Genomic DNA, 13,355 nt, shown 5'->3' with positions numbered 1-13,355 from the left:
ATATCAAATTATTGAAGTTTGTTTTATATATTTTGTAATAGAACATAGCTCACAAATGTTTATCTTCCAGACATTGAAAAAAATGAATCTGAACTAAATATTGTAATGTACAGAAGGCATTAAGGGCTTCACCTAAGATTCAAGACTTAGAAAATTTTACAGTCTAACACAAAGAGCAGTTTCAATGATGAATATGCAGATCAACTACAAAACACTTAAGTAAAGACAGGAAATAAGGACCAATTGCCTTATATTCTCCCAATTCAGTTACTTAAACACCATTCACACTATGACATGGTGGACCACCTTCATTTCACTGACAATCTTCTTCTTCTGGTTCTGTATGTATGGCTTTTCCTTTTCAATTTCTCACTGGCTCCTCACTGACTCCCACTCCCTAACTGTTGGAGTTGCCTCAAGACTTAAGTCCAGGTCCCCTTCTATTTTCTGTCTACACCTAGCCCCTTGGAGAACTCTTTTGTCCTCATGGAAGACTTCAACTTCCCTCTCTATATGGATGATTCCCAAATCTACATCCAAAGCTCTCACCTCTCCTGTTCTTTCATCTTGCATTTGCTCCTGCCTTCAAAATATCTCTATCTGGGTGTCCCATCACCTCTAACTCAACTGTACAAAACTGAACTTCTAATTTTCCCTACCAAACTCTCCCCTGCCCTTGACTTCCCCATAGCTGTTGACAACACCATTCTCCTTCTTGCCTTTTAAGCCTGCAACCTTGGCATTATCCTTGACTCATCTCTCTTCAAGCTGCATATTTGGTCAATCACTAAATCTGGTTGATTCTGTCTCCACAGCATCTCTAGAATCATCTCCTTCCTCTCCATCCAAACTGTCATCACACTGGTTCAAGTAATTTTCATAGCCCTTCCTCAGTACTGAATCAGCCTTCTCTGACCTTTCAGCCTCCTGCCTCTCCCTACTCTCATCCATATTTCAGTCTGCTTCCTGGATCTTGTTTTAAAACTTCATTTTGCCCACATCTCCACACTGCTCAAATGCCTTGAATGGTTGCCCATCCATCTGCACATCAAACAGAATCTCTTCAGCAAATGGATTACAGGCCCTCAATCAGTTGTTTCCCCCTTCATATCACGGCTCCTCTCCTACTAAAACCACTTTGTACACATCTCTCCTCATAACAACTTACTCACTGTCTCTTGTTTCACTCATCATCATTCCCTTGTTCACATCCTCTCCATAATTTATTCAAAAGACCAGCATTGCCATCACAATCAAAGCCCTGCTAAAAATCATAATTCCTCTAGGAAGCCTTCCCTGACTAAGCTCTCATTCTACCACCCAATTTTCATTACCTTCTACTTGTCCCATGCACTTAGCCCCAACTAATAAGCACCATTAGTCACCCCACCCACACAGGACATATGTGCAAATCTTTACACTTGTTTGCCTCCCTTACCTTTAATCTATTTTAATGTCTGTCTCCACTGCAAAACTATAATCTTATTCAGGGTAAACTCACTGTGGGCAAGGAACATGTCTACCATATTTGTTATATTGTATTCTCCCAAGCGTTTAGTACAGTGTTCTGCACTAAGTAAGCACTCAACAAATACCATTGATTGATTAATTGATAGAGGGCAGGAATCCTGTTTACCAAATCTATTGTGCTGTACTCTCCTAAGTGTTTCAAACAGTGGTTTGCACACAGTAAGCACTCAAATTCCATTGATTTATCATTCTTTTCCTCCTGAATTTCATGAGCATATTGATTCCTAATCTCATTATTTAATGATGCTCTATCAAAGTCCCAATCTCTCGACTGTAAACTTATCGTGGGCAGGGAATGTGTCTGTTTACAGTGTTCTCTCCCAAGCACTTAGAACAGTACTTTGCAGACAGTAAGCACTCAATAAATACAATTGAATGAATAAATGCCTACTCTGAGAACTCAAAATTTCAAATCTTCAGCCATGCAAAGGGACAACTGTAAGGTCAGATAGTACAATATGTAGAGAATAGGCAATGTCACTGACTTTTATGTAAAATGGTTGTCTTGAAATAGAGATGCTAAAACCAACAGGACTGCCAATGCAACATATGAAAATCCAAATCCATAATTCTCAGTGAATACATGATGGTTTTTCCACATTTGTTTTAGGATTTCAAGATGGAAGGCAATAAGAAGTAATGTGGCCTAGTGGAAAGAGCATGGGGCTAGAAGTCAGAAGACCTGGGTTCTAATCCCAGCTCTGCCGTTTGCCTGCTGTGTGACCTTGGGCAAATCACAACTTCTTTGTGACTCAGTTACTCCACATGTAAAAGTGGGATTAAATCATCCTCCCTTAAATTTAGCTTGTGAGCCCCAGGTGCAAGAGGGACCATGTCCAACCTGATTATCTTGTATCTACCCCAGCGCTTAGCACAGTGTCTGCACATAGTAAGTGCCTAACATGTACCATTAAAAAATAAAAAATAAAAATAAAGGATGCCACCGGCTACCCCTTGAATTGGAGGGCAAGGATCATTTCCTCACTCCTCAAAAACCTCTAGTCAAAGTCCATCCACTTTCCCAAACAGAAACTCCTTACCATTGACTTTAAAGCACTCAAATCACCTTTCCCCCTCCTACCTTACCTCCCTGATTTTATTCTACAATCCAGACCACACACTTCACTCCTCTAACGTTATTCACTGTACCTCCATCTTGTCTATCTTGCTGCCGACTTCTTGCCTACATCCTGCCTTTAGCCTGAAATGCCCTCCCTCCTCATATCTGAGGATCATTCTCCCTGCTTTCAAAACCATATTGAAAGCACTTCTTCTCCAAGAGGCCTTCCCCAACTGAGCCCTCATTTCCTCGTCTCCCATTCCTTTGTCACCCTTGCAGTTGGATTTGCACCTTTTATTCACCCCTCCCTCAGCCCTACAGCATTTATGTACATATCTATAATTTATTTACTTATACTAATGTCTGTCTCCCCTCCAAATTGTAATCTTGCTGTAGGCATAGAAGGTGTCTACCGACTCAGTTATATTATACACCCTCAAGTACATAGTGAAGTGTCCTGCATATAAGCATTAAATAAATGTAATTTATTGATGTCTACTAACTCTATTGGACTCTCCCAAGCACTTAGTATAATGCCCTGCACACAGTAGATGTCTATACTACAGACTAATGGAATACTACCTATTCACAATAGTTTACTTCCTTTGGTGTTGCATACTGGATCAATCTACTTGAATTAAAAATGTAATGTCTTAATTACTCTTTCAAATACTATTATTTCAATAATGCATTATTTCATAGCTATGTTTTACCTTCATTTACAAAATATATATTCTCTTGTGACCAAATGATCCTTTCCATTTTTCTCTAGACAGTAAGCTCCTTGTGGGCAGGGAAATACCTCTGTTGTATCGTTGTCTCCCAAGCACTCTGCACACAGTGAGCACTTAATAAGCACCTTTGACAGACTGAGAAATTCCTAGTTCAGGAGCCCAAATTAAAAGGATTGATTATTACATTGTGCTTCTCACCTGCTCACATTTTAAAGCCAAAGTATTTAACCCTGTCATTTTCCAACCAGGCTGTACTTGGTTTGCATCAGTAAAGAGATTAAATTTTGCATTATTTATCATCAGACCAGAATCACAGTGAGGATATATAACATTAGGCAACATTGCCTTGATGATAGATAACACAGAGAGACTTACTCTAATCATGTATTTTACAGCAGAACTGTTCCCTCAGTAGAATAGATCATAAAAGCAGTGGTGCTGCTTTCTGGTATACATCATCTGAGCAATGGCATTTGGGTTTATCCATCATAAGAGGGATGGCATTTAGAGTTATACATCATCCTGGTGATGGTTCTCTGATGATGTACAGCACAGAGCAGCATTTCTTGATGATGCAGTACGGCACACTTTTAGTTTAACTTGTAGGAAAAAATCTGGTTTCTTAAAGAAAAACTTCCAATACCTTCTATGAGACCAATAAGACCTTAATCTGGGGTTTCAAATTCAAAGCGATAATGTATTGATTTGATAATCAGTGCTTAGAACAGTGCTTGGCACCTAGTAAGAGCCTAACAAATTCCATCATTATTATTATAATCATGAAGGTTCCTTTAAAACCAAAAAACTGACTTGATTTGGAATGTTTACAGAATGTTCAGTTGTTGTTTCATCTTTCACAATTGCAAATGTTACAGGAAAACCTATTCTTGGTGGCCTAGAGCTCCCATTATGATCCCCTCTGTAGCAAAAAAAAAAAAAAAAAAGCTGAATCCTAGAGTTGGTGTCAGATAATCTTTATGCTACGCTCCCCTCTTCCTTCAGATGAACACTGAAGGGATCTGCTACAATAGTTAACCCACTGGTGAGGGTACTCAACACCACATTTTTGCTTTTCTGCTTCTTTACTCCTGTCTGCCCTCTCTCCAATCCATACTTCACTGTGCTGGCCAGATGATTTTCGACAAAAACGTTCAGTCCAAGTTTCCCCTCTCCTCAAGAACTTCCATTGTTGCCCATTAACCTGCACATCAAACAGAAACTCCTCACTATCTGCTTTAAAGCACTCAATCAACTTGCCCCCTCCTACCTCACTTTGCTTCTCTCCTACTATAACCTATTCCAAACACTTCATTCCTCTAATCCCCACCTACTCACAATATCTTGATATCATCTATCTTGCCACAAACCTCTCTCCCACATCCTGCTTCTGGCCTGGAATGACTTCCCTCTTCATGTCCAACACACAATTACTCTCCCCACCTTCACAGCCTTATTGAAGGCATATCTCCTCCAAGAGTCCTGCCCTGATGAAGCTCTCATTTCCTCTTCTCCCACTCCCTTCTGCATCACCCTAATTTGCTCCTCAAATTCACTCCTCCCTTAGCTCCTGTACATGTAAGCTTGTTATGGGCAGGGAATGTGTCTGTTTATTAATATATGGTACTCTCCCAAGCGCTTAGTACATCTTGGGGCTTCAGCGGGAATTGAGATTGTGAGTCCCACATGGGACAGGGACTGTGTCCAACCCGATTTGCTTGTATCCACCCCAGAGCTTAGTACAGTGTATATGGTACATAGTAAGTGCTTAAATACCACAATTATCATTATGATTATAATTATTGACAATCAATGGTGCTTACTGAGCACTTTGTGCAGAACACTAAACTTAGTGCTGGATGACATGAAGTTTAATCATGCCATGATGGATTCATGAAGTTGAAGCAGTGAGAAAAAATGGAAAACAGGAGGGAAGACAAAGGTAAAAATTCAGAGGAAAAGAATTGGAAAAGCAGAAAGAAAAAGTTTGCAACCTAAAGGAAAATTTATCTGTTCTCCTTTAATATTTGCTTGCTCATATGCAGCAATGTAGACAAATGACGGCAGTGTGATCTGGAGAGGCCAATCATACTGGGAGTCAGAGTACCTGGATTAGGACTTGCCTTCTCTGCGACTTTTGGCAAGTCACTTAACTTCTCTGTGCCTCAGTTACCTCGTCTATGAAATGGAGATTAAGATAGTGAGCCCCATGTGGGACACTGTCTTTGTCCAACATGATTATTTTGTATCTACCCAGTACTTAGTACAGTGTCTGGCAGATAGCAAATACCTAATAAATGCCATCAATAAGAAGAAAACACGAGTCAATAACAAATAGCTCACATTTACCTCTTCTTGATACCACACATGAGTCTCATGCATAGGTAGGCACACCCTGGGAAAGCATGGCCAGCAGAGATTTGGCACCATGAAAGCAATGCCACTACTTTCACCCCAACAACCTTTTAGGTAGGAAGTAGCTAGCCTGCCCAGCCTCTCTGACCAGGAAAGAGGCCAAATGAGAGGTAAGATAGAGATGTCTCGTGTCACTGGCTGCAGGGAAATTTCCATCATTCTCCTCATGCAGAAGAATGAGCAAGGGCTGTTCTCACCCTCCCTCACACCAGCATGGGTGTAGCCCCAGGGTCAACCAACACAGCTGGGCAAGGAAGAGGCCTGTTCACCCCCAAAGAGCACCACACACACCTAGAGTTGTAGTAATGCTATTTGTTAAGCACTCACTATGTGCCAGGCACTGTTCTAAGTACTGCGGTTGATACCAGTAAATCAGGTTGGACATGGTCCCTGTCCCATGTGTCCCGCAATCTCAATCCCCATTTTACAGATGAGGTAACTGGGACACAGAGAAGTGGCTTGAAGAAAGTCACACAGCAGAAAAGTAGAGGAACAGGATTAGAATCCATGATCTTCTGACTCCCAGGCCCGTGCTCTATCCACTACACCAGTAGTAGGTGGGCTTCGTGGCTAGCAGAAAAGTGTCGGGGCAGTTGGAAACACCCTCAATTCCCAAAACCACATTTGCTTATTTCAGTTGTCGAGGGTACTAGGGAAAGAGATTAATGTCCCTTCCTACACACACACCCTACACAACTGACTGAGAACAGATAAGTGGCTGCAGAGAGGAGGGGAGAGGCTGACTGAGATGCTTGGGAACTCTGGCATTGCCCCAGTCTTCTCAAAAGAAGAGGACCAAGAATGAGTTTGTTGGTTATCCTTCTCTCTCTTTTCCTCTTTTTCCTCTCTTCCCCTTCCCCACTTCTCCTAATCCTTCTCTCCCTTCTTTCTCTCTCTACATTTTTCTCTCTTCCATCTATTCTCTTTCTCCCTCTCTTTATCATTAGAAAATGGCATTTTTAATTATTATTTTTGTTTTAATATTTCATCGTTATCACTCCACAATGAAATAAACTGTGTCAATGTGTCTTTCGCCTGCTCAAAGATTTCATTTTGTTTGGTTCTTCAGCCAAGGTGTTGCCAACTCCTAACCACCACCAGAGGTCGTCTGGCTATTGGGACCTTCATGGGAAATCTTTAATTGCAGTGTAGTAGACATAGTAGAAGGATGGGTGCAGGAACATTTTGCGAAGGAGAAACTCTAATTCCAGATGCTGCACAAATATAACCTTGTATAGGCTCCCAACAGTTGCTAACAGGTCCCTAATGGGAAATAGTATGGCGTAATGGACAGGGTCTGGGCCTGGGTTCTAATTCAGGCTTCGCCATTTGTCTGCAGCATGGCCTTGGGCAAGTCACTTCACTCTCTGTGCCTCTTTTACCTCATCTATAAAATGGGGATTAAGACTGTGAGCCCCATGTGGGAAAGGGACTGTGTCCAACCCAATTTACTTGTTCATTCAATAGTATTTATTCATTCAATAGTATTTACTGAGCACTTACTGTGTGCAGAGCACTGTACTAAGCACTTGGAATGAACAAGTCGGCAACAGATAGAGACAGTCCCTGCCGTTTGATGGGCTTACGGTCTAATCGGGGGAGACAGACAGACGAGAACAATGGCAATAAATAGAGTCAAGGGGAAGAGCATCTCGTAAAAACAATGGCAACTAAACAGAATCGAGGTGATGTACATTTCATTAACAAAATAAATAGGGTAATGAAAATATATACAGTTGAGCAGACAAGTACAGTGCTGAGGGGATGGGAAGGGAGAGGGGGAGGAGCAGAGAGAAATGGGGGGGAAAGAGCCTTAAGCTGCGGAGAGGTGAAGGGGGGGTGGTAGAGGGAGTAGAGGGAGAAGGGGAGCTCAGTCTGGGAAGGCCTCTTGGATGAGGTGAGTTTTAAGTAGCGTTTTTGAAGAGGGGAAGAGAATCAGTTTGGTGGAGGTGAGGAGGGAGGGCGTTCCAGGACCGCGGGAGGACGTGGCCCAGGGGTCGACGGCGGGATAGGCGAGACCAAGGGACGCTGAGGAGATGGGCGGCAGAGGAGCGGAGTGTGCGGGGTGGGCAGTAGAAAGAGAGAAGGGAGGAGAGGTAGGAAGGGGCAAGGTGACGTAAAGCCTTGAAGCCTAGAGTGAGGAGTTTTTTTTTGGAGCGGAGGTTGATAGGCAACCACTGGAGGTGCTTAAGAAGGGGAGTGACATGCCCAGATCGTTTCTGCAGGAAGATGAGCCGGGCAGCGGAGTGAAGAATAGACTGGAGCGGGGCGAGAGAGGAGGAAGGGAGATCAAAGAGAAGGCTGACACAGTAGTCTAGCCGGGATATAACGAAAGCCCATAGCAGTAAGGTAGCCGTTTGGGTGGAGAGGAAAGGGCGGATCTTGGCGATATTGTAAAGGTGAAGCCGGCAGGTCTTGGTAACGGATAGGATGCGTGGGGTTAACGAGAGAGACGAGTCAAGGATGACACCGAGATTGCAGGCCCGTGAGACGGGAAGGATGGTCGTGCCATCCACGGTGATAGGGAAGTCTGGGAGAGGACCGGGTTTGGGAGGGAAGATGAGGAGCTCAGTCTTGCTCATGTTGAGTTTTAGGTGGTGGGCCAACATCCAGGTGGAGACATCCTGGAGGCAGGAGGAGATGTGAGCCTGAAGGGAGGGAGAGAGGACGGGGCGGAGATGTAGATCTGCATGTCATCTGCGTAGAGATGGTAGTCAAAGCCATGAGAGCGAATGAGTTCACCGAGGGAGTGAGTGTAAATGGAGAACAGAAGAGGGCCAAGAACTGACCCTTGAGGAACTCCAACAGTTAAAGGATGGGAGGGGGAGGACGCACCAGCGAAGGAGACCGAGAATGACCAGCCAGAGAGGTAAGAGGAGAACCAGGAGAGGACGGAGTCCGTGAAGCCAAGGTGAGATAAGGTATGGAGGAGGAGGGGATGGTCGACAGTGTCAAAGGCAGCAGAGAGGTCAAGGAGGATTAGAATGGAGTAGGAGCCATTGGATTTGGCAAGAAGGAGGTCATGGGTGACCTTAGAGAGAGCAGTCTCGGTAGAGTGGAGGGGACGGAAGCCCATTGGAGGGGGTCCAGGAGAGAATGGGAGTTAAGGAATTCTAAGCAGCGACTGTAGACGACTCGTTCTAGGATTTTGGAAAGGAAGTGTAGTAGGGAGATAAGGCAATAACTGGAGGGGGAAGTTGGGTCAAGAGCGGGTTTTTTTAGGATGGGGGAGACATGGGCATGTTTGAAGGCAGAGGGGAAGGAGCCATTGGAGATTGAGTGGTTAAAAATAGAAGTTAAGGAAGGGAGGAGGGCAGGGGCGATGGTTTTAATAAGGTGAGAGGGAATGGGGTCCGAGGCAGTGTCTGGCACATAGTTAACACTTGATAAATGCCACGATTATTATTGTGTCCCTCATGACAGCTATTTTGGCCAAATAATAATAACAACAGAATTTGTTACTTGCTCACTATGTGTCAAGTTAATCAGGGTTGACAAGTTAGGTTGGATGCATTCCTCTTTCACGAGGTTCAAAAACTAAGCAGGATGGAGACCAGACATTGGATTCCCACTTTATAGATGAGGAAATTGAGACACAGAGAAGTTAAAACCTAGTTCCTCTGATGTCCATGCCCGTGGACGTCCACTAGGCCATGATGCTCCTCTACGGCATGCTGCTTTTATCAGTCCATCAAAGTACGAGAAAATAATTTCTTGTGGGCAGGGAACATGTCTACCAACTCTACTGTATTGTTCACTTGCAAGCACTTACTAAAGTGCTCCGAACATAGTAAGTACTCAATAAATGCCAATAACTGATTAATGAGGGCTGAAGTAATTATTGAGGATGAGGAAATAGATCTAATGCAAAGCACAACATTGAAAATATTACCAAGAAAATGATTCTTCAGTGAATTGAATGATTGTTTTCCATGTGCAGAGCACTGTACTACGCTCTTGAGAGAGTACTATACAGTGGAACTGGTGGAAACAATCCCCATCTTCAAGGAGCTTAAACTATCCTGCGTGGGCAAGCAAGCCTAAAAAGTGTCCTCAAAAGAGCAGGTTGACTCCTAGCCTGAAGCATGAGAAGAGTCCAGAATGTCAAACTAGCTGTTAGAAATTTCCCTGGAGACTCTTGAAGCTCCAGCAACAGACCAAAATAACAGCCACTTAGACATTAGGAGTGACAGTGAGGAATCCTTCAATAACAGGGGAGTCTGATAGAGACAGCCAGTAGAGACCCGAAAGAAGAAAAGAGGCCAAAGACAATGAAAAAGTGGAACAGTGAAGGGTTTTTCAGAGTCTAATACAATACCTCGACAAGCTTTAGGCTATGGGGAGATATAATTTTGTAGACTTAAAAGTGAAATATTTAAAATACTGTTTTTTGTGTGTGAAAGTTTGTCTTTATGATACCCGAATTAATAAAGTTTTGTTACTTAATAAAAATGCTCTTTTCAAATTTGGGTTTTAATTTCATCACACATCATGTTAAAATGTTAATGAGTAGTCACCCATGAGTGATTCAGTCATAAAACCTGTGAAACGCAAAGGGATTTTCATGCATGTTTCTCTCTAATCAAAGCAGAAAATGCAAGAAGTAATTTAGCTTAGATTTTCAAAGACATGTATCTTAGTCAAACTGGGAAGGTAAAGGAACAACGGTGTTGACTGATATTACTAATTTCACTAGATCGTTGTCTGCTGTGTGACATTGGGCAAGCCACTTAACTTCTCTGTGTTTTAGTTACCTTATCTATAAAATAGGGATTAAGATTATGTGCCCCATGTGGTACAACCTGATTACCTTGTATCTACTGTAGCACTTAGAAGAGTGCTTGGTACATAGTAAACACGTAAATACCATTATTATTATTATTATTCTCCCTCACAGTTGTTCCTTACTCTAATCCCAAAGGGCCACTATTTGGGCAACAAAAATTTTACAAATTTACCATAGTCATTATTTCTAACAAGAGAAGACACGTGCTCAGGTGGAAAGAGCATGGGCCTGGGAATCAGGGGACCTGAGTTCTAATCCTAGCTTTGACACTTGTCCGCTACATGAGCTTGGGCAAGTCACTTAACTTCTCAGTTACATATGTGAAATGAGATTTAAAAAAAAACAAAAATTGTTCTCCCTCCTAATTAAACTGTGAGCCTCATGTGGGGCAAGGCCTGTGTTCAACTTGTTTATCTTGTAGCAACCTCAGTATTTAATACAGTTCTTGGGACATAGTAAGGGCTTAATAAGTACCACATTATTATTACAATTTTTGTTGTAATTAGAAGGAATTTAAGTTTCCTAACTGAAATTCACTGTAGAAGTAAATACAACATTTATAGCACCTCAGACTATGTTTCTCCCCCAAAATCCCCCAAAAATCTGTTGAGTCAATCCTGATACCCTTATAAAGTCACTGTGAGCAGGGAATGTGCCTGTTATATCTTTGTGATGTACTCCAGGTGATAAGCAGCATAACCTAGTGAATAGAAAACAGGCCTGGAAGTCAGAAGCACCTGGGTTCTAATCCCAGGTCCACCACGTGACTGCTGTGTGACTTTGGACAAGCCACTTAACTTCTCTGTGCCTCAGTTACCTCATCTGCAAAATGAGAATTAAGACTGTGAGCCCTATGTGGGACAAGTACTGTGGCCAAACTGATTAACCCCCAGGGCTTAGAAGAGTGCTTGTCAAGTGGTAAGTACTTAAATACCATGATTTCTTTTCCTCTCCCAAACACTTAATACAGTGCCCTGAACACGGTAAGTGCTCAGTAAATACTATTGATTGATAACACAGGGAACCAGGGGACTGAGTGTAGGATTAGGTAACCTAGCTAACTGCACCGCCATTTAGGAAAGGCAAGTTCTGAAACCCAGTAAAGTTCCTCTTTTTGAAATATAATGACTATCATGTCACACCTTAGCACTTAAATATAAGATCAAATATAAGAAGAAGCAGGTATTCTGTCTTGACCCATGAGAACGAGATATTGAGACATTTTACAAACTGCTAAAAATCCCCTAAACTCACTCCTCCTAACTTTTCAGCTCAGTTGATAAGACCAGCCATTATCCTACCTGCTCCAGAAGCTCACAACCTCAGTGCTATCCCACAACTCAGACAAGCAGCATGGAGTAGTGAATAGAGCACAGGCCTGGGAGTCAGAAGATCAGGGGTTCTAATCCTGGCTCTGCCACTTCTCTACTGTGACCGTGGGCAAATCACTAAACTTCTCTGTGCCTCATCAGTAAAGTGGGGATTAAGACCATGAGCCCCACATGGGACAGGGACTGTATCCAACCCAATTTACTTGTAACCACCCCAGCACTTAGTACAGTGCCTGACACGTAGTAAGTGCTTAACAAATACCACAGTTATTACAATTATTAGTAACAATACATTATCTCTCGGCTTTGTCAATTCTTACCAATTCTCCCTTCACAGCATCTCTTGGATCTATCCCTTCCTCTTATTGGAAATAGTTTGGTCTGGACTGCTGCATCAACCTCTTTGCTTGTCTCTCTGCCTCCAACTTCCTTTCCCTTCAATTTCTACTACACACTGCTGCAAGGATCAGCGTCTTCAAGCTTCATTTAATCAGCTTCTCCCCTCTCCTCAAAACCCTCATTTGTACTCTAAGATTATACACCAGATTGTAGCTCTTTGAGGGTGGAGAATGTGCCTGCCAACCCTATTGTATTGTACTCTCCCGAGTGCTTAGTACGGTGCTGTGCATTATAAATATCATTGATTGATTTCTCTGTCCCTCAGCATCAAACAAAAAATTCTCACAGTTGGCCTAAAGGCTCTCAACTAAGTCACCCCATGTTACTTCATCTTCTCTCTACCCACTACTTTTCAGCCACTCTTGGAAATCTTCTAGCTCTACCACATATTTGACTCCCCCACCACTTGCCCTTCACTCTGTCATATTTACTGAGCATTTATTGTGTGCAGAGCATTGGGCTAAGTGTACAGGGAGGGTAGACATGATCCCTGACCAAAGGAGCTACACTGACCCTATTCCCCTGGCCTGGAACTCTTTCCTTCATCAAATACAACATTGCACAGCTCTCCCCACACTCAAAGCCTTCCTAAAATCCCATATTCTCCAAAAAACTTCCCCTATTGACCCCCAACAGCCTAGGTTATGCTAACCCATCAGCCAAATCTAATTATTTTTTTTTAAATTCCATCTTCAGCACTTTGGCACAAGCTGTGTGGCTTAGTGGATCGACCATAAGCTTGGAAGTCAGAAGGAACTGGTTTGTAATCCCAGCACTTCCACTTGTCTGCTGTGTGACCTTGTGGAGGTCACTTGACTTCTCTGTGCCTCAGTTCACTCATCTGTAAAATGGGGATTAAGGCTGTGAGCCTCAAGTGGGACATGGATTGTGTCCAAACTGATTATCTTGAATCTATCCCAGTGCTTAGTATAGTGTCTGGCACAAAGTAAGTGCTTAAACACCATTAATATTAGGTTTTAATTGTACATTCAATTATTCATCATGGCAACTTATCGAAAAATATGTTCATGTCCACCTCCCCATCAGAGTGTATGCTCCTTATTACGAGGAAACTTGACATTACTTTGTTTAGTAGATTTAAA

General features: G+C 42.6%; 1 protein-coding gene across 2 annotated transcripts in view; it reads right to left on the bottom strand.

The window, feature by feature from the left end:
- The window catches only part of CNBD1 (cyclic nucleotide binding domain containing 1), a 363,365-nt gene that overhangs the window by 173,319 nt on the left and 176,691 nt on the right, over window positions 1–13,355 (bottom strand). The gene's annotated exons all lie outside the window — the stretch shown is intronic.

Source organism: Ornithorhynchus anatinus, chromosome 4 (assembly GCF_004115215.2).
Source record: "Ornithorhynchus anatinus isolate Pmale09 chromosome 4, mOrnAna1.pri.v4, whole genome shotgun sequence".
Classification (NCBI taxonomy): Eukaryota; Metazoa; Chordata; class Mammalia; order Monotremata; family Ornithorhynchidae; genus Ornithorhynchus; species Ornithorhynchus anatinus.
This window is presented reverse-complemented; position numbering and strand designations above follow the sequence as displayed.